This window comes from Euprymna scolopes, chromosome 23 (assembly GCF_053919585.1).
Source record: "Euprymna scolopes isolate OS-2025 chromosome 23, ASM5391958v1, whole genome shotgun sequence".
In the NCBI taxonomy this organism is placed as follows: Eukaryota; Metazoa; Mollusca; class Cephalopoda; order Sepiida; family Sepiolidae; genus Euprymna; species Euprymna scolopes.
Window position 1 is genome coordinate 84,057,833 of NC_136504.1, and position 24,162 is coordinate 84,081,994.

Genomic DNA, 24,162 nt, shown 5'->3' on the forward strand with positions numbered 1-24,162 from the left:
GCCTGAAGCTTTTCACGTTAGCTTTAACTGGAGATGACTTTTTTGCCACCTTTTATATCAATTTGCTTGTCATTGCGTCTTTATTTAAAAAAAAAAAAAAACTCGCTTCACTAGATTTTTGTTTTATTTGTCTAGCTTCCAGCTCTGAAATAAAGTGCCAATTTTTTCTTTTTTTCGCTTATACAATTTCTTTACCATTTAAAGCACAGAACATTTTTAACCATTTGTTAATGCCCTCATATATATATATATATATATATATAGCTAAAAAATATGTAAAATTTGTAATTACATACCTTCAATAAATAGATGACTCCCAGAATTTTCCAGTGAAGTACGTACGTCACTGACTTAACATTAACCTTTTTAACTCCTGTCATGTTTATGCCACGTCATTAAAAACGAGTTAGGTCGACGAGGCGACTTCCATAATGTGCTTTCAACTTAATATATACGGTAGCTGAAAATTTGAAAATTATTATGTAGGTTTCTTTATTATTCAGGTGACTAAATTTAATGTTTTCCTTCGTGTTTGGCTAACTACATCAGTATTCTCGATTTCGCAAACTATTTTTTGCATTAATATAAACCACATTCCTCACACAGGTTCAATGACTAACCATCTTATTTGGTCTATAACTAGTGTTTTCCTCGTAGTATTGACTAGGTTGTGAATCTGTCATTTTTGGATTCAGCTGTTTAACTATGGATCCAATTGTCAGAATGTATCCATATCCTTTACATCTTTATACATTTAAATGCAATCTGTAGTCTAAATAATTCAAATAATTCAAATTATTAGTTCTCATTTCAAAATTTCCAGAACCTAAACTAATAAGAGTTGTATATTACATGGCTGGCGTTGAGACAAACTTTAATCTTTGATGATCCTTGCAAGAAATGCTTTCTAACTTATATTTCATTTTTTGATATTTTATTTTACTTATTTTTTTAAAATCAAAACAAAATATACTTTGCATGCCTGTAACAAGTTAGTTATTTTGTTTCAATATTCTACTTGGGTGGAAAAGAAAACTTATTTGTAATAAGAGTTAGGTCGATGAGGCGACTTCCATACCTGAGAATTCTACCTTCAAACTCCTCGACCTAACATTTGCGGGCAATATGATAGTGTTCGATTCAAAATGAGTCTTAATAAGAGTAAAACTATATTATAACCCATACCAGCTTTTTTTAGAGTATTGGGTACGTTTAGATTTAGTATCTACAGCGTTCCATGTGACCTACGGCATTATTGCACGCACCTGTTACATCTAGGGAATCAAACACTATTTTATGTAGCATATATTATTTACCGAGTGTCCTACTGTATTGCTCAAGAGTTTGTTTAAGATTATTGACTGGGACTATAAATAACAAAGCAAGGTCAAAAAGTGTACTTAACATATTTCTTTTAAAACTTATTTCTTCATCTCTCATTATCCTGGAAATCATGTCTTTTAAAACTAAGTTCATCTAAATCATGTCTAAAATTGTTTATCTACCACTTTGAAACAAAATATAATGAATAAGAAAAAAACAATTTCATAAATAGGCAGTTAAAATAAATTAAAGGTATGAGGGCTCCAGAGCGATAGTCAAAGCACTAAATAAAATGGAGGAAACCTCTCAAGCAATACTAAAACAAATTCATTAGCGCCACCAGATACGAAATTATTGTTCATGTGGGCACTGAAAAAACAACAGAGGCCCCAGAGAACAACTGAGAGCACAAGATAAAAGTGAGGGGGATCCCAGAACACTAGTAAAGCCAACATTTTACCTCTCCCCTTAAACAGAAATAATTTTCTAAGCGATCTGTTAAATAAATAAAACTCAGGACCTTTCATAGCGCTACTCAAAGCAGTAAGTAAAATTAAGGAGGCCTCCAGAGCACTACTAAAACATATTTTCTAACCTCCTCAGAATTATTTTTTTAAGTAAGCACTGAAAAGAATATATATATATATATATATATATTTTATGATGTTTTTAGAGATACAAAATTTAAATATTGCAATTAGGAAAGGAAGACTTTTTTCATGATTAAAAGTAAATTTGTATATATACAAATATATATATATATATATCTTCTCTCCAAAAAGGTGGGAATGAAGGGGAAGCAGGAGAGGAAAGAAAAAAAAAATGGGGAGCCAGCTGACCGGTTTCGACCCTTGCTTCTCAAAGCTGTATCGAGGGAATTAATTTTAAAATAAAGAATGAAAGTGATTAAAATAGCGTTTTATTAAATTTACAGGGAATAAAAAAAAAAAAAAAAAAAAAGTGGGAAAACGATTAAAATAAAACGACGTTATGGACGAATACCCTAGAGATTAATCACGTTCAACCCCAGGAGGCATTCCCTTTGCTTTCAAAGAGAAGGTTTCCTGAGTCGAACGTGAATGGTCTCCAAGATCTTAAGATGGTATAATGAATGAGCACGACTAATAATGGTAAAAGAGTTCGTGCTAAAGTTTGCTGCACAAGACGGGTTTTTAAGCAAATGATCAGTAATTGAAGACCCGTATGTGTTAGTAACGACATCAGTTGCCCGGTAGGTTCCATTCCTAATTTTACTGGGTACATGTTGTTGAATTCTTCCATCTAATGTTAATGTCGTTCGACCCAAGTAGTTGGCACCGCAACCACATTTAAAATTGTAAATAACATTACTTTTATGGTGGGGGGGGGGGTAAAACGTCTTTTCGAGAAGATGGAAATAAAGTTAATATATATATGACTGCTTAATTTTATCACATAAATTAATATATGAAAATATAATTTTATGCGCAAATTTTCAGTATTTACTTCAACAGTACTCAATACATAGGTAGAGCTAGGTAGTAAATTATAAAAATATATATGGCAATTAAGCTACACAGAATATTCCGCATTCCAATCTCGTGAGAATTCGTCAGGCATATTCTGTGTAGCTTAATTGCCATATATATATTTTTATAACTGACTATATATACTTAGGACTGAAAGCACTAATTAAAATTAAGGAAGCCTCCAGCGCACTACTAAAATTATTTTTAAATACTTATGTTTTTATTTAAAACTACTTAACGATTTTAAGTGATTTTTTTTGCTATACGAACTTTTCTTTCCAGCGTAGGTAACATTTTTTTTGTATATGGGTAGAATCCTGTACAAGTCCATCATATTGTATATAAAAACAAAAGTACTCAATGATTTTACGGGATTTTTTTTTGTTTCTTTTACGACCTTTTCTTCCTATCACGGGTAAGATTTTGTTTTTTTCTCATATGGGTAGAATTTTATACATGTACATTATTTTCTTATTTAAAAGTAACTGATTTTTCCTTTGGTAACAGGACTGTGTTTACAGTAATTTTTTTTGTAAAAAAAAAACTTTAAAATAAGTTAAAACACAAACATATTATTCATGTAAGTAGAAAAGTAACTTATCTTGCCTTCGATATGTAAGTATGTACTGCTTTCACCGAAATGCCTTTTTTTTCTTGGAATTATTTTTTACCGAATAATTTTCCGTAATATTTTGGAATTTAGACTAAATTTAACATGACACGTAAGTACATAATAATGTTTTGAGCTGGTTATCTACCCCCTATCAAACAGAATATAATGAATAAAGCAAAAATAATTTCATGGGAACAGTGAAAAAAATACAATTCAGGAAACCTTCAGACGCTTACTAAAAGCACTAAGTAAAATTAAGAAGACATCCAGAACACTACTAAAAGCAAGTTGCTGTCTCTTCCTCTTCCTAAGAAGAGAATTTTTAAAAATGAGCTGTGAAAAAAATATTACTTAGGAGGCCATCAAGAGCACTGCTAAAATCAAATTTCTAAACGACCTTAATCTGTTTTATTAAATATTAAAATATGTCCTCACATAGCATGACAAACAAACATTGTGACAAGGAGAGTTTTAATATAATATAGATTTTTCATTCTCTATTGGTATATATGTGTCTCACTCTCTCTCTCTTTATTTATCTGTATTTCTCCTCCTCCTTCTCCTACTACTACTACTACTATGCAATTATCTCAATGTATGCAAGATCTTAGAAATAAAAAAATGTTTTAAATATTTCAAGCAAAACTTTGAAATAACTTTTAGATGCAGCATTTTTAAATTCTCTAAAAAAAAAAAAAGTGTTTAGAAGGAAATAAGGAACAGAATTTATATAGGTCTTATTACAATATTCAGTACATAACGAGAAAAATCGAGATAAAAATCGAAGACTTAAAAAAAAGAGAGAAATTTAAGAGAAGGAAAATTATGTCCTCACAAAGCATCAATTACCTTAGAATTAATCAATTAGATTAGATTAGATAGACAAAAGTAGCAGAAAACATTTCGTGTCCTGATGCTTTCCCACAAGAAAAAATAAAGTTGACAACAAATATCTGAATACAGCCATTTTTGTTTAATTTGTATAACTATTTTAAACAGTTTATAATGAATTAATGTTATTTATGTTAAATTCTATGTTTATATATACATATATATATACATATATATATATGTATATATATATATATATATATATGCAATAGTTTTGCGTCATTAATGGTAGTTAATAATACTAATTAAATTAAAACAAAGGATGAATTATTAAATCTTTCATATAAATGTTTGTTCGTCAATTCTTAAAGGAGATAATTTAAATTAAACAAACATTGCTGGCTAAAAATAAAGTTTTCATAGAGAAGTGGAGGTAACTGTCTCCTTTCCCTCACATACACCATTGCTCAGGCGAACTGATTTTTTCTCTTTTTTCATTTCTTTGTGGTCTTATTATAGTAATATCAAAATTACAAACGTGCTAATATTTATTTTTTCAGTGTATGTAAAAGGTTTTGTCTTGTGTTTAAACACACACACACATACATATATATATACACGTTTTATTTTTTATTACCGTATCTTTCTGTTAAGTTATATTATTGTTTCAGCTACCCGGCCGTGTAGCTGAAACAATAATGTAACCTAACAGAAAGATATGGTAATAAAAAATAAAACGCATATTTGCTCTACAACAGTATTGAGCACTTTCTTAAGTTTTTATTAATTACCATTTCAACTAAATATATATATATATATATATATATATATATACACTTGTGCCCGATATTATTCATACCCCTCGTATCTTTGAGATTTCTATAAGAATATTGCTCAAACCAGAAGGTAGACAATATTAAAGGGATTTCAGACAATAAATCAAGCATAGGCATTTAATTTAAACTCAACAAATAAATAAATTATGCAAGTTTGAAACATTATACAAAGAAAAACAATAATGGCACTAGTTCAAAATTATTCATACCTCTCTTACTAATAGTCAATAGCATGCCCTTTATTCTTAATAACTGCCTATAACCGTTTTGGATATTTATCAACAAGGTTTTTACAAGCATCAACACTGATTTTTTACCATTCTTCAATGCAGTAGTTCTCCAAATCCCTCAAATTTCTAGGTTTCCGCTTTTTAACCTCAGTTTTCAATATGTGCCAGAGGTTTCCGATAGGGTTCAGGTCGGGACTCTGGCAAGGCTATTCCAAAACATTAATTTGATTATCCTCAAACCATTTCTTGACTATTTTGGCAGTATGTTTTGGATCATTATCCTGTTGAAGGACCCAGTTTGGTCCTAAATTGAGATTCTCCGCATCCTGTCTAATGTTTTTCTGGAGTATCTCCAAATATTGCTCCTTCTTCATGGTTCCATCTATCTTGACCAAACTACCTGGACCACTAGCCGAAAAGGAGCCCCAAAACATTAGGCTACCACCACCATGTTTCATCGTGGGTATGGTGTTCTTTGGGTTGTAAGCTTTTCCTTTCTTCCTCCAAACGTAAGAAGCATCCATATGGCCAAACAATTCAATTTTTGTTTCGTCAGTCCACAAAATACTTGAGAAACCGGACTCTGGAGAATTCACATGGGTCCTAGCAAACTTTAGACGTGCTGCAAGGTGTTTTCCGGTGTGCAATGGAGTCCTTCTTGGTCTTCTTTCTTTCAGACCATTTTCATGCAGAGTCCTTTGCAATGTTTGCCTTGATATTTTTATGCCAGAAGACTCCAGATTTTCTAAAATGTCCTTAGTAGTGGTGGTTGGATTTGCATTAACACTTCTTACAATATTCCTGGTGGCTCTAGCAGACAGTTTCCTTTTCCTTCCTCTACCAATCAAGTTGTTTGTTGTGTGGTGGCTCTGGGATTTTTTGATGATGCTCTGTACTGTTGCTGTAGGGACCTCAAATTTCTTGGAAATTGACTTGTAACCTAAACCATCCTTATGTGAATTCGCAATTTTAGTCCTAAGATCATTACTAAGCTCTTTTTTCTTCCCCATTCTAATAATTTTTATTCTTTTATTGGTTTTCAGTTGATATCATTTTAATTTCTGAAAAATGCAAAAAACGAAATGAAATTAATCAAAGGTTGTATAAAAGCATTCAAAATAAGAATCAAACAGGAAACAAACAGTCAGAAATTCGATTAATACTGAAAAAATAAGGGGGTATGATTATTTTTGAACATTGCAGATTTTATAAATAGCTGTATATTTCTTTTATTACGAGTATCCCGAGATTTTAAAATGACGAAAATGATCAGAAGAGGTTTATTAAGAATATGTATCAATATGGACGTAAACAATAAATTCTTACAAAGTTACACATAATAAACTCAATTTTCAAGGTGGGGTATGAATAATATCGGGCACAAGTGTATATAAGTATATATATATTTGTATATTTTGGCAGCAAGTTTATTCAAGCACATCTAATTGAACACGACAGAGTTTTTCTTTTTTTCGATTTTTTATTTACTTTTTTTTGTATCTTTTCAATTCTCCGAGCAGTCTTTTTTTATTTCGGTCGGCATGTTGTTATTCGACCATATTCTTCTCATGCACTTTCTATCGATACGTCCGATCGTCATCAGGAGCTGTTGTTGCTGTAGTTTTCTTTTTCTTTATTGAGGCTTGGTGTATTTATAGTTAGTTTATATATATATAGTACAGTTAGTTTACATATTTAAATGTGTGTGTGTGTCCTTATTGTGTTATAGAATGTGCTATACACTGTCCTCATCAGCTATTAGCAAAAAACCTGGCTTCGATTTTGCATTCTTAGTCTTAACTTTACGCCAAATTTTGTGAAAAACGAAGGAACTAGTAAATAAAATCAGAAGACTAATGGAGTAAAAGATTAACTGACTAATGGACACTGGCAGAAAATATAAGTCCTTTTCAATTAACATCGGCCAACAAAAATATAACCAATCATTTCCACGCCACAGGCCATTACGATGTTGAAAACCCAAAGTTTGTCTGCGAATGCAACAGTAACTTTGAATTTAGAAAAGCGATGTTTAATATACAAATGCAGACACTCAAGGGGGTTCCGTTATGCCAGCACTGATAATTAAGTCGTACACAGTGTGTAAACAAAGTGATCGCAGTGTGTGTTTACAGAAAGGCGGTCTTTGATTGCAGCAAAGGGGTTTTAGTCAGGCTGGTTGGCTGGCTGACTCAGATGGTGGTACTAAGGGAGATGGCGTTTCTCACTTGTCTGCACACCTACAGATCTGTATGCGACGGGGTAGGTGGTGGGAGCTTTCATTTCCTGAATGACTTGTCTCATTAAGCTGCGTCAAGTAAAAGTGACAAAGTTTGAACTGTAACTATCGGTCATATGGGTTAGAAGTCACAAATTATGAAGAAATGAATCATTGGATGGACATTAAAAGTGATGTCAAACGCAGGAAACAACAAGATTTACTAAATTACTGTTAAGATCGGAGGAGTAGACATGATCATATACATCTCCCCCCTCCCTCCCTCCCTCTCTCTCTCTCTCTCTCTCTCTCTCTCTCTGTATATATGTATATAGTAAGCTACAGAGAATCTTCTACGCTTTATCACCTTATAAAATTTTACGTGGATACATAAAATAAGTAAAAAACTTTTTTTTTAAATAAATAAATAGTTAAACAAAATTTTAATATATTAAAATTCCGGTAATATACATATACCAATAAAATCAAAGTCCAAATTAATTGACTCAATTAGTTAATTTTCATGATTCTCAGTTTTCGTAATCGAGCATGCATATAATACTTTTGCAAAATGAAGAAAACAAAATAAAAAATGAGGACATATTTTGTTGTTTTGATTTTTGCGAATATATATATATATATATATATATATATATATATATATATATACACTTGTTCAATTTGTCTTTACATACGCAGTAATTTGTTGCATTAGCATGTGAAGGTCTTCTAGTATTCAGTAACTAGAGACCTCTCAATGGATTAAGAATTCCGCTTTCGAAAATAAACGTTGTTGCCTGAAGAGGTCTCGAGTTACTATATACTAGAAGACCGAAATATGCTCATTACTGTGTAGCAACAAATTACTGCTTATGTAAAGACGAATTAAAAATGTAACTTGCTCTACTTCCGTATTGAGCACTCTTGTATTAACCTCGTTATATTTCACTGGTTGAAAAATAGCAACCTCAAATTATATATATATATATATATATATATATATATATATATAAAGTAGACTATTTTATTTAAATCTAAGTTCTGAAAAATTAAACGCCTCGTCTTAGGGCCAACACTAAATTTATATACACAGATTTTATAGTGTTACATTAAAGTTCCCTTTTATATCTCAAAAATTGAGTTCCTATTTACAATGCCTCCACACGAACAAAATGGTCTGCAACAAAAAAAGAAAATCGGTTTTCATGAAATGGAAATGGAATCATGTCGTCTTTTCTAGGGCAACAATTTTATCATTCCACCCTGTACTTATAGGGCAAGTATCTTCATGCCGGGTGGTTCTGACAGACCCCTGTATTGAGTAGGCATTACAAATTCTCTTCATCCATGTTTCAATTTTCTTTTCATTTTGTCCTTTGTGGGGAGTAGGCATCCTACCGAATATCAGACATTCACTCGTTATTTCAAAGACTTTAACCAAAAGAACTTTTAAACATTTGTACCGTCCCTTTAAGTGCAATTGTCTTTATCCTTCTTACACTTGGGTCACCGGGTATATTCGCTAAGTAGTTTTTCAAAATTCTGTACATGAGCCTGGTTGCTCCGATAATTCCTAGAATGATAGAGATTTTCCTAAGATTCCAGTCCCTTTTTCTGTCGTTCATATTTTCTCTCTCAGCTCAGTTGAGCCAGCATTATTAGGGACTCTTTAATTAGGGTTACTAATTTCTCCGTTTTATCTCATATTAACAGCTCGGGTTACTTGGATTGTATAGTCATAATGGATACTGGAGGATTTATTTCCAACAGTTCTTTCTGATAAAGATTTTCCGGACTTGCTGCTACATTTTATTTGTCTGTGATTGTATGCATATCTTAACATCATTGGTTGAATTTGAAATGAAATCATACCAAAACTAAACGAAAACTTGGAATATTTTTTTAAAATCTGGTTTCAAATAAAATTTATACGAGGTTGTTTCATAAATTCCATGATAATAATAGAACCCCTGAAGTTGAAGAAGATAGAGAACGGTTATGTTTACTTGACAATGAACGTTTGAAAGCAATTATTGGATCAAACATGTAGGTGTCGGGAATTGGCGAAGTTCAATGTAAGTCACGGATGAGGGAGTTGTGATTTCATGTCATTACTAATAGCATTAGTACGTAATTGAATGCAATAGATTCGACAGGATTATATTTATTATAGTCGATTCCATGATCTGTGGCGTCATCCATTAAACCAATCATGCGTGCATGATATTTTTGTCTTTACTTTGTGTAGCATAATTATTTGCACGTCTCTTCCTTATTTAGCATTACTATAATGTTGCATGTATGCATATACTAAATCAAAATGATTGATACATCCAAACTATTAGGTCCAGAAGAATATTCTTGCGGAGTTTTTAATTTTGCTTTCAAATTATGTATTTTGAAATAAGTTTTTGTTATAATACATTCTTTTATATATCATTTTAAAGAGCGTTTTTCGATCTATCTAATCGTTTAAATTACAATCGTTTTAATACAATTGTCTTCTTTTCAGAACTTTGAAAAAAATATGGAAAAAAGCAACTTCGCACAATTGTATATTTAAATCCAAGCTAGGCCGAAAAACTGCTGAAACAGCTAGCAATAGCAACGAAGCATTTGGTCCAGGAACCACTACTGAAATTAAAGGACAGTGGTGGTTTAAGAAATTTCGTGGCGGCAGCGACAGTCTTGAAGATGATGAGCGTAGTTGTCGGCCACCGGATGTTGACAACAATCAATTAAGAGCCTTAGTTGAAGCCAACCAATGCCAAGCTGTTTGAGAACTTGTTTCTGCATTAGGCATGACGTATATGATGATTTCCAACCATCTGAGAGAGATTGGAAAGACAAAAACTTGATAAATGGGTGCCTCACAATTTGAATGACAACCAAAAGAAACGCCCTTATGAAGTGTAATATTCCCTTCTTTTATGCAAAAAGAACGTCCGTTTCTCGATCGGGTTATTACTTGCGATGGAAAGTGGGTTCTTTACGACAACTGGCTCAGCTCAGCTCAGCGCAGTGGTTAAATGCAGACAAAGCTCCATGACACTTCCCGAAGCCAGAGTTGCACCAAAAGACATCATGCTGACCATTTGATGGTCTACGACTGGTCTCATCCATTACATTTTTTGAATGCAAGCGAAACCATTACGACGGTGAATTACTGTCAACAAATCGATGAAATGCATCCGAAACTTTGGCAACAACACTCAGCATTAGTCAAGAGAAAAGGTCCAATTCTCTTCAAGGACAATGCCCGACCATACCGACCCTGCAGAAGTTGAACGAAATTGGGCTACAAAACTTGCCTCATCCGCCATACTCTCCAGACCTCTCACCTACCAACTACCACTTTTTCAAGCACCTTGACAACTTATTGCTTGAAAAATGATTTAAAAACCCAAGCAATATCGAAAACGCTTTCAGCAACTTCATCCCCAACAGAACGTAAGATTTTTACGTGAGTGGCATAAATACACTTGTTTTGTGTTAGCAGAAGTGTCTTGATTCTGATGGTGCTTATTTCGATTAATAAATTTTTGTTTGGGCCGAGATATGGTCATCTGAATTGAAAAGTTAAAAACCGCAAGAACTTTCTTGTCAACCTAGTAGATGCTGTAATAGTATTAATACATGTTGGTATATGTAAATAAAGAGTAGATGACAATTGATTTTTCTAAGTTAATTATAAAAGAGTAAATCCAGAAATTTATTATTCAGAATTTGTAGAAGAATAACTTATACAACACCAATATTATGCTTTATTAAGTGGATTTTCATTACATACATGAAATAGGACAAGTTATTTTCTCCAGTATCTTTGTGATTAATAGTCTTTTAAATACGAAGTACATAATTAAATCTGTTTGGATGTCATAAAACACTGGTATGTCTTGTCAAAAAATAAAAAATGTATTTCTGATTGATTTTAATATTTAATTCTGATTTATATTTTATTTGTAATTAATAAATAAAAAAAGTGGAGGAGTTTTTACCCTCACATTCAGAAGTCATAACATTGCAACCTATAGAACCCTGGATGAATATTATAACAGGCATTTTGTTGATATTCACTATTTGACTTCTTCTAAAGAGAAAGGAGGAGAAAGTAAGGAGAGAGAGAAAGAGAGAGAGAGAGAAAGAGAGAGAGAAAGAGAGAGAGAGAGGAGAGAGAATAGGCGACCTGTTCTGTTATATGCAATTAACTGGTTGAAACACATTTAACTTATCCTGCCTTGACAGAGTTCAAAATAGTCTTTGTAGCTTAGTGGGGATGCCCTTTTCTCTTCCCTGCAATCTCTTTCACACAGAAGACGTTGCGAGCCTGTCTCTGCTTTATTGTTATTTTCATGGCAAATGCTCAGCTAAGCTTCAATCTATGGTCCCCCCTCACCAAACTTTCACGAAAAATACTCATCTAACCAAAACTACTATCAATAATTTCCCACACTCTTTATCTGTGCCTAAACCTAAATGTAGATTCCATGAACAAAGTTTCTTTCTTAGAACTCTCTTCCGATTGCCTGCTTTCCAGCTGACTACAATCTGATCATCTTGATGAACCGTTGCCCTACGTAATCCATTTTACAAAATTCCCACTACTAATGTTTGCTACGTTATAATCACATTGACTAATGTATACCCATTAACCCTTATCTTCGAGTGGCCTACAGGACTTGATAAGTGGTGATTCCTGTATTAAAAAAAACAGTAATGCAAATAAAACACAGTATAAAGCAAACAAAATAAAATGGGAAAGTAAAGAGATGGAGAGAAGGAAGAAAGAAAGCCGCTTATGCAGTTAATAATGTGTTTTTCCTTATTATTGATATCAGTTAGCATGCTATGTTTGCAGAGGTTTTGGATTTGAAAGATATTAGTATTTTTAATCTGATTTAGTCCAAAATCAACCTAAACTTACAATATATAAAAAATTGTTTTTTTGTTGTTTTTTCTTTAACACATGTTACAAAAGTTTAGAACCTTGGCGACGACGTGTATCTCTTTAAAATAAAGCTAAACGTTAAATAGTTTACTTGTACTTTACAAATGAAACTTATAATTCTTACATTAATTTTTATTATTTAGATTATTCAGACTATTCTTTTCGTCCTGGCTATTATTCTCACCACGTTTTTGTAATGTAACGTCCTAATTTGTTTAATTGCATTCTGTCAGGCTCAGAAACTTTTATGTCGAACTTGGCAATGAACTGTTGCATAACTGATAAAAGTGCTAAATGATAATCAGGTGGAGGCAGAAGGTTCAATTCTCAGTTTGAGTAATGCTAAAAAAATAAATTATAAATTACTTTAGACTCAGTCATGGTTGAAGGAATCAGAGTAAGCTACACAAATAAAGGGTTCTGTTTAAAATTTTGTACAGATTTCCGAATTCGACAAGATCCACTTGAAGAAGATGAGAGCTCATATCTTGTATCATTTAAATGACGTCAGGCTAATGTTCTTTGCATGTTATCCTCATAACGTTTCAGCCAATACAATAATCAGCATTTGTTAAATGCGTCTTGTCTAAATCGGAAATTTGTAAAACTCGGAAATCTGTAGGGAATTTTGAATGGAACCTTTTATTTACTCAACGGGATAGATTGTTTTTGTTCCATTGGCTGCGTTGAAATATTAAATAGTTCGTAATATGTAACATAAATTATTTCGGAGTTTTTGAGATGAGGATTGATAATTCGTATTGTTTGAGTTATTCAGACTACTGTTCTCATCTTGAGTGTTACTCGCACAACGTCGTGTGTATCTTGTTGATTTCAGGAATCTTTCTATCGAATTCAGGAATCATAGTGCAATAGATAAAGTACTTGGCCAAATTCAGTTGTAAGTTACACTCTTCTGGAGGTTGAAGGTCTAATAATTAGTGCAGGTGGCACTTAAAATACAATTGCTAATTACTTAGGACTTCTACCCAGTTATGAAATGAGTGCATGCTTCTCCTGTGGATTAAATAGAGATCTGTTCGAAATTCCATGCAGATTCCCGATTTTGACGGAAAGATACATTAGTTCGTCAAGATACAACTGATGAAGGTTTGAGGTAACATCGACTGAAACATTGTGCAAATAGCACTCACGATGAGAACAGTAGTGGGAGGAAGCCAAATAATAGGAGTCAACATAAAGATTCGCAAATTTGAGTAGATTCATCTGCAGAAAATTGGCGGTTACATAAGCCGAAACGTAGAGTAATGTTTAACATGAGAATAGTATTCTGAATAATTCAAATAATACATAAAGTTCTAACATTTCACTAACAAAAGTAGGATTTCCAGAGTTCCCACTAGTAGATATTATTGCATTAGATTTTGATTAACATTTTTTTACTTATAATAATAATATTTTATTTATCATTTTTGTCTCATTTTCAGAAATTCACTCATGATTTTCTTTTTTTTTTAATCTTTTCTTTTTTTTTTTGTTTTTGTTACAACCTCATGCATTTTTTCTGTTTGATGCGATTGCAAAAATCGACTGTGTTTATCAGTTGGAGAGGAAAACGATTGGATAAGGGACAAAAATTCAATCAGAATTGTATTCTCTTGTCGAACCCAATACCATTGTCCAGCGTATCCTGGTCAGTGGACCAAAAAGTGTGTCGATATTTTTTATATACCCCCCCCTGTGCACCTCGCCTTATCGCTATATATTCTAGTGTTTTATTTAGTAAACGCCATCTTTTATCATTTCTTTTATATATTAGCTTCAAGATTAGATATGATCATGTAACATTTTGCATAAATCTTTATAACTCCTCTTTCAATACGATAACAATGCGAGATCCCCCCCCTCCGCACTACGGTAAAGGAAGAAAAGAACCAAGTATATTTGTATTCATGACCATCCAATCTAGCAAACACAAAGACAAATTGGAAGCAATCAAGAATATAATTAAAACTTGTCTCTCTTTAAGGATGAATTGTTTCTTCAAAATATCTATTGTTCCAAACCAATGAATTCTCCTGACCTGCCGTAGCCTGTCATTCTTGCTTATTCATAGGATTGTTTTAGATACTTCACGCTAAAATAATGATGAGGTCTGCTCAGTGTTTTGTAAATTTATTAAAAAACAAAAATCGAATAAACTTCGACATCTTTTTCATCTTATAATTGACCAGTAGAACGACCCATCGTTGACTGGGTATTACATTTATGTTGGACATAAATTACTAATACTTGGGAAAGGTATGAACACCCCTACCCACCCTCAGTTTATGATTAACTAGTATTAAATAATCGTAAACATTGATATGCAGTTGGATAAAATAATGCAACTTCCTATTATATAATGCTAGAAGTATATCCGTTTTAAGATAGGTGAAATTAATTCCCCAAACCGAGCTGTTTTGCGCCACTTTGATGTCTTTTCACAAAGATTAAAATCAACATACAATAATACTAAACCTTATGTCTAGAATTCTCATTCCAATTTAGATAAACAAAAATCTATTGTATGATTTTAAGGGTAGAAGACGTCTAAAACTGAAGAGGTTTAAAGGTCTCAAGAAGAAATTGAAGTTTAGGTAATTTTGTTACATTGTTATCTATTAAATGACTATAGATCAAATTCAATGCAAATCTGAAATTAAAAAAAATGATTCCAAAAACTCTTTATCTTTTTTGGAATCAACTAAAACATCATACAACATAAACTATTACAAATTGTTTTTACATTCCCATATTTTTATTGTCATCGAAATCGATGAACTCGCCTATTTTTCAATCAAATCGATTGATCACCTACTCTATGTGAGGATCAATCGTGGTAGACAGGGAGGAAGGTTCACATGCCTCCTCGCAGTGATATAGTCCATAATACTTTGTAATCTACATTGCACTGTAGAGAATCTACCGTTGATTTTGTAAAAATTTTGCAGAGAATCTCTTGTTGATTTTATAAAATTATTTTTATATAAATTATTTTTTGAATTAAAGTTTAAATTGCAAAAGTCAAGTATCATTATTCAGTTGTGCTCTTAACAGAAGCATTCATTTGGAACGCGCCTCTATCATATCAAAGAACTTACTGTTGATTTTATATGTCAGGCCTTTCGGGTTGGTGGGAATAAATCTTCTGAAATGCATTTATGATGTTAGGCCATATAAGATGTTACCTTATTTACAATATTTTTTTCTTGGCCTTCCGGACAAGATCACAGTGTAGCATCTGTTCCGGCAGATGCCGCACTTAAGATAATTTGTACCAGTCAATGGAGGGGAAACCCTCTATACTGGGACAATTATTATTTTTAGTAACCAGAGCTGGTTTTTACCTCACATTAAAAACGGCCTTGTGCCTAATTTGCTCAGTGGGGGAGCAAATAAATACCATCTGTTCTTCAGATGCTGCACTTCTATTTCTTGTTCTCTTTCGGTGGAGGAGAAATCCTTCACGACTGAGACAATTTTTATTTTTGTACCTTTTCTCCACATTTAAAAAACGTCCCTGGTGTCTAACTCTGTCCCGTGGGGAGGCATAGTAAATAGGTACAGTACATAGGGCCCCGAGCAAAGCCGGGCTGAACTGCTAGTATAATATGTATAACACACACATACATATATATATATATATATATATATACATGTAGGTTAAGAAAAAACTATCATGAGTTTTTAAATTGATTTATATATTTTATAAAAAGAAAAGTCTAATCTATCAGGCTTTTTAAAGCTACTTTTCATCTAAAGAACAAAATCAATCATAAAACATAAAAACTGACAAATTAATTAACCCAGAGATTATTCAATCCATCCTCCAAGGATATGTAACCAGATATTCCGAGTTTTATTTTTTCTACTTTCATAAATCAAAGACAATGATTTTACGAAGACCTTGTTACTTCTTCAAATGGATGCTTAATGCCAAGTGTCTTTTTTTGCTTAAATCATTTTAGCATCATCATCTGATAGAGTTTTGTATTTATAGTTAATTTTGTGCATGCGTGTTGCTAAAAAGTGGTCAACATTAATGCCGGATTAAACTGTTGAGGCTCCTGTCACACATTACAGTTTAAGACCTTTCAAAGGACAGTTTTAATCTTGACATGGAATATAAAGGTTTGAATAATTATTCAAATCATAGGGATTTGAAAGGGATAATAAATACAAAGAAATGTCCAAACAATATATAACGCTATATACTGTCTGTCCAAAAAGTCACTGAAAGGTTGAAAATCTTTGTCATTTTACAATTAATTATTATTTTTTCTCTATTTCAGACATTTTACAGATAATATTTTGAAAATTAATTATAGATGAGTATAGCATTGAACAACGGTACATACAGCGAGAGACGCCATGGAGCTACTCAGGCAATGCTTTGGTGACAACATTATCTCTCGCTATAGCAATGTCAAGTGGCCATCACGTTTCCCAAGCTTAACTAACCTTGATTTTTTCTCGTAGGGATATCTTAAAGAAAGAGTCTATGTTAACAAACTCCAAGCCCTTCAAAGATTGAAGGAAAGCATCAGGAACGAAATAAGGGAGTTAAATCGTAATCCAGAGTTCCGCAATCTGTCATGAATAATGTTTTGGAAAGAGCACAGATATGTTAAGATGAAAATGAGCAACATTTAAGACATTACTTTTCAAAAATAAATGTTGTTAAAATTTGGCATTTAAAAAAAAATTCCCAATGCCTTAGTCAGATTGTGTTAAAATTATAGATTGTGTTAAAATTATAGATTGTGTTAAAATTATAGATTGTGTTAAAATTATAGATTGTGTTTAAATTATAGATTGTGTTAAAATTATAGATTGTGTTTAAATTATAGATTGTGTTAAAATTATAGATTGTGTTAAAATTATAGATTGTGTTAAAATTATAGATTGTGTTAAAATTATAGATTGTGTTAAAATTATAGATTGTGTTAAAATTATAGATTGCGTTAAAATTATAGATTGCGTTAAAATTATAGATTGCGTTAAAATTATAGATTGCGTTTACATTATAGATTGTGTTTAAATTATAGATTGTGTTTAAATTATAGATTGTGTTTAAATTATAGATTGTGTTTAAATTATAGATTGTGTTAAAATTATAGATTGTGTTAAAATTATAGATTGTGTTAAAATTATAGATTGCGTTTAAATTATAGATTGTGTTAAAATTATAGATTGTGTTAAAATTATAGATTGTGTTAAAATTATAGATTGTGTTAAAATTATAGATTGTGTTTAAATTATAGATTGTGTTAAAATTATAGATTGTGTTTAAATTATAGATTGTGTTAAAATTATAGATTGTGTTAAAATTATAGATTGTGTTTAAATTATAGATTGTGTTAAAATTATAGATTGTGTTTAAATTATAGATTGTGTTAAAATTATAGATTGTGTTTAAATTATAGATTGTGTTAAAATTATAGATTGTGTTAAAATTATAGATTGTGTTTAAATTATAGATTGTGTTAAAATTATAGATTGTGTTAAAATTATAGATTGCGTTTAAATTATAGATTGTGTTAAAATTATAGATTGTGTTTAAATTATAGATTGTGTTTAAATTATAGATTGTGTTAAAATTATAGATTGTGTTAAAATTATAGATTGTGTTAAAATTATAGATTGTGTTAAAATTATAGATTGTGTTAAAATTATAGATTGTGTTAAAATTATAGATTGTGTTAAAATTATAGATTGTGTTTAAATTATAGATTGTGTTTAAATTATAGATTGTGTTAAAATTATAGATTGTGTTAAAATTATAGATTGTGTTAAAATTATAGATTGTGTTAAAATTATAGATTGTGTTAAAATTATAGATTGTGTTAAAATTATAGATTGTGTTAAAATTATAGATTGTGTTAAAATTATAGATTGTGTTAAAATTATAGATTGTGTTAAAATTATAGATTGTGTTAAAATTATAGATTGTGTTAAAATTATAGATTGTGTTAAAATTATAGATTGTGTTAAAATTATAAATTGTGTTTAAATTATAGATTGTGTTAAAATTATAGATTGTGTTAAAATTATAGATTGTGTTAAAATTATAGATTGTGTTAAAATTATAGATTGTGTTAAAATTATAGATTGTGTTAAAATTATAGATTGTGTTAAAATTATAGATTGTGTTTAAATTATAGATTGTGTTTAAATTATAGATTGTGTTAAAATTATAGATTGTGTTAAAATTATAGATTGTGTTAAAATTATAGATTGTGTTAAAATTATAGATTGTGTTAAAATTATAGATTGTGTTAAAATTATAGATTGTGTTAAAATTATAAATTGTGTTTAAATTATAGATTGTGTTAAAATTATAGATTGTGTTAAAATTATAGATTGTGTTAAAATTATAGATTGTGTTAAAATTATAGATTGTGTTAAAATTATAGATTGTGTTAAAATTATAGATTGTGTTAAAATTATCGAAAGATGTCATCAAAAATAAAGAAGTTTTTTAAAGTTCAAAACTTTTCATTGACTTTTTGGACACTCTGTATAACCAAAGATATTTAGATTTTCGTTTTATTGAAATCGCTCTAGACAAGGTACGAAGCCATTTGATGCAATGAGTTTACAAGAACGAAAGGTGATTATCACAAAGACAGTAGATGATACCTATTGACTTTAGTCTTACAAAGACCAAGGCTGTAGGTAGGAAGGAAACAGTCCACAGGAAGAGAGCTCCACAACTTGCAGTTCTTGAAAAGAAGCTACTGAAATAGGAAGCTGTATTGCAGTAAAGTATCAAAATAGCGAATTGATGGCGACCACTAGATCAACGAGTCAAACAAGCTGGAACAAAGGAAGCAGTGAATATATCAAACAATTCTGAAAACACTTTGCTATAAGAGTATTGACAAAAACGACTGAGACTAACAATATCATGTCTGTAAGAAAGAGGTTTCAAAGAAGAAAGGGTGGGGCCAATCAAATTACTTATATATGTCTGCACTTTATTAGGAACTCTAAAATGGAACGGATATTCACTAGTCTACATATGATAACAATACTCCATACCTGGTCTGATAGTAGCATTTGTAGAGAATGAGAATAGCCACAGGTGTGAGAAAATGTTTACATCAATATAGTGAACCGATTTTATGAGAAGCAGAAAGAATAATGAATTTACATATGAACTCCAATAAAGATTTGATTTAGCATGGGAGAATTTATGATACCAGAAAGATCAATCGTACATACAAAACTTTATATTCAATATTCAGTCTGTTATAGTCCATAGAAATTAGCCATAACCCTGCAAAGAATTGACTTCAAACTATAATTTCTATCCTTTAAGAGATTCTTTTTGATTGCCATCAAAGTAAAGAGTGTTTCTAGTGGCGGCGAAATTTATATTAAAATAAATCACAGAAAAATATTTTTATTATAAAAAATATGTGGTTTATTCTAAAGATTAATTTTTGGCATTCATAACAGAAATATAATTTCTGGGACTCATACATATATGAAATAATCTAGAGGTTCAATTTTCACAAGCTCTTTGCATTAAATTAAGCTGCATTTATGCAGTAACGCGTCGAATATTGTCTTCCAGATGGTCTATTGTGTCTGGTTTATTAGTGTAGACATGGGATCTTATATATTCCCACAGAAAATAATATAATCGGGTTAAATCGGATGATCGAGCTGGCCAGTTTACATTTCGTGAAATTATTTGTTCATCAAATGTAAATAAAATAAATTTGTATAGTAAAAAAAATAAAAAGGAGGAATAAAGTTTTATTTTTTTGAAGAGTCAGATTGATTAATACGGTTTAGGATGAAATTATACTAGAGCTTGATGCAATCAGCCGATTGATTGAATCAGACCTATCTGGTTTATTGTCTGGCCGAAGTTGAAAAATGGTTCAGTCATCAGGCTCATCCTTAGCTATTACGGATTGCAATCCATGGCTTACAAATGAACCCATTTTATTTTTTACCCCTTTTCATGGGGTCGCAGTCAGCAAATTTGTGGCCGTGTAGACAGAGCGGTTCTTCCTTGAAGACTTGATTACTTTGTAGTCTGAGGTAAAAGAAACCTATTCTCATTTGGTTCTTTGTTTCGATAAATTCATGCCGAAATGTGATCAGTTAAAATTCATAAAACTATATTTAAAGATTATATGCTATGTAATTTACAAGTATATGTACTAGCAAATATATGCCCCCCTCCTTGTTAGCCTGAGAAGATTGTATTAAGACGGATAAACATAATGCACTAGTTTCCCTTTCCACTCAAAAAGGAGGCAGTGCCAGGGAGGATGATTGCATGACCATAGAACAAATACTATGCTATTTCTCTTTCGTGTGGTCTTAAATAGTACAATAAACTAATTTTCAATTTAACATTAAAAAGTAGTACAGCATTAAAATACAATAGTATAGTATTGGTTTCAGACTGACATCAAATCTCCATTAATAATGGATGTATCTAGTTTTAAAGGTTAAAGTCATTGTTTTCGTTTGTTTCAGTTCACACAAGACTGCTGATCCCGAGTTCTCTCATCAGTACATACATCACATAACACTTGAGAGAAAAATATCTGACTATTTTTAAGATATTTCCTGCAGAATTTAAAATGTCTACTAAATTTATTTTTTAATAAATTAAAAAATATATGTTAATTTTTATTTTACTTCGGACTATTAGTCTCATCTTATCTTTTTTATTGGTGCACAACGTTTCGGCCAACTTCCTCTGAATTTGAATTTGAACTTTGAGAATGCAGTTAGGAGATTCGAAGTTCCTATCCGTCGCAGTTACCACCTGACGAAGGCCAAAGGAAGTTGGCCGAAACGTTGTGCACCAATAAAAAAGATAAGATGAGACTAATAGTCCGAAGTAAAATAAAAATTAACATACAATGCTCATCTCAAAAATAAAAAAATTCCAATTAAGGAATAATACATATATATAAAAAATATATCTCTGAATGCAATTTTGGAGCATATATATTTGAATTTATAGTAATAGGTGAGTGGTTGCTGTCTTTGTTTATTTAAGGGTTGCACTGACTGGCTCAGAAAACCTAATCATTACTCTATTAGGGGTCTTGTAAGTCAGCCTACATAAACTTTAACGTTTCTTTCTTTTTCAGTTCTTCTATTATCTTAAAGCTTACAAAAGTCTGTCAGAGGTAGCCATTCATTTTTTCGGTTTCTCAATTGCGGTTTATAGAAGCCCTATGATGCAAATTGCAGCCAAAAGCCATTCATTCTATGATGGAAAGAGCCAGAAGTCCAAGCTGTAATCCAAACAATCTTTATCAAGATGTTGATTTTAGTTTGATGGTTTTACAAAATTTTCTATCCTATATGCTCTTTAATGAATTTCAAATAATTTAATTCACAACACAGTTTTAAGTTGAAAAATCGTTTATAAGAAAGATAAAAGAAGAAATAATTATATTCAGTTTAACGTCCATTTCACATTTTATAACTAAGTTGTCTATAGCTAGGTCCTTATTTATCGCTCAGGTCTTCCCTTGTAAACTGAACTTGCTACCTCAACTGTTTTACCTCTAACCCCCAAAATTCTCATATATTCTTTCAACATGGCCATACCATCATATTCTACTTTTTTGTACATAACTTATACTGTCTATATTTAATTGTTTTTGAGATCATCAAAACTAAGCCTGTCTGTGAGACTCACATCATGCCTCAATCATATCATTTTTCAAATTTATTTCCATATAATGCATTTTTAACCTTCATTGGCTGCTTACGTAAATCATCACATTGCATACACATTATCTGATAGACAATTATTTGTTCAATATGCTTAGTTCAATGCTCTATAGGTTAAAGATGACAGAAGTTCCCTGAACTTATTCTGTCCACTGTTAACTCTTGCAATCGCACCAGCATCACCTCCTCATCGTTCTAATGCTATCGCTAATGTAAGAAAACTTTTCGACAAACGCAATAGCTTTATCATCTAGATATACTTTCTTCACATCTGAGTTCTCATCCATTTCCATTCTCTTGCTCTCCTTGCACAGAAATTGTTTATAATCTTTTAATCTACCAGTAGTCCCACAGTAATTCTTGGACTTCTTATATTTTTCTTGCATGAGCTCAAACTTTGTCAAAATGTTTTTCACAGCCCTCCACTATTAACAAAGCATAAGGAGAATAGTTCATAGATAAATAGAGAGGGCGGAATTGATTTAATGGAATTCTATGGTGATTATAAGAATGGAGTGCGCTTCTGACAATCTAAATTTAAAAGCAATTATTAAAGAAAACCCATGTTAATATACCAGAGAAACGTTTACATTTGATGTCAGTATTTTAATTGTGTTTGACTGTATGATGCGAATTGAAAATTGCTTTAGAAATTGGTAATTATTAACTGACAAATTTGATAGTTTTATTGTATTTTAAAATATTTTGCTTTATTTTGTGGTTTTGCATTTTCGAATATGAAATAGAATTTTAGTTCATGTGTGTGTCATCATTATTTCTTTTTAATGCACTAACGAGTCACCGTTTATCAAGGCTCAAAGGCAACCAGAGTATAAGGTTTAATAAGTTTGTCTAGTAAACAGTGAGAGAACACCGTGAAGATTAGAATTTGATTATTTAAGAAGACAGCTCAACAAGAATTTGTTAACTCTGGACTTGAAAACAACAACAATGTTATAGTCACTTAGGAAGCAACTCCGTGGTATTGTGTTCCACATACGGGTAGTTATTGGAAATAAATTTTGCTTGTGGAAGTAACCTTTAGTTTCAAATACATAAAGGAAGAAAGGAAGCATATTTATAGTGGTTGTAGATTTTGTTGTGAATGTCTTAAAGTTAACCATAGATTTGAACTCAGCTGAGCACCTGCCATGAAAACAACGTTAGAGTAAAGAATGATTATCATCCTCGTTTTTTTTTCTTTGAGAAAAAAACTGTATTTCTATACATCTCCCACCAGATTTTGAATTCAGTTTTGTACTCTGTCAAGATAGGAAAGGGTGGTAAGACATATTTTACTCTTATATAGATAAAGTTATGTGTTAGGATTGCTATACTTTCTGAAACAATAAAATGAGATAACTATAGCTTTTAATGATTTTAGCAACAGATTTAATGTGAATCTTCCATTTTAGGTCTGGAATAAATATCATACCTAAAAGCCTATCGTAGCAAGGGAAATTTCTCCAGTAGAGAGCCATTATCACATTAGTGGGTTATATACATCACTAATTATGTTTGATTTATCCATTTTACAACATCAACCCATTTGGGGTTGCTAATCTAAAACACAATACCTACATTTCCCAATGAGATATATACACAGGCATGAAAGAAAAAAATAGGCATGGTTATTATCATTAGCAATAAGGATTGCTGTGAAAGGGGCCTGATAGACCTAGGCAAGATAATATTGATTATTCCTCCTTGCTGTAAAATCAAACAATCACTTGATTAATAACAAAAAGTAGAATCTCAAGGTCTGCAGCGATTTGATGCTGATTAAGTCTACCTTCATAAGTATCTATAACATGGTTCCTCTGAAACTGCAAGAATCCTAATGCTTCTTTGGCCGGTGTCATACATACGTACATAGTGAGATCTATTAGATATATTTATACGAGAAACATTTTTTTAAATGTTAATAAGTAT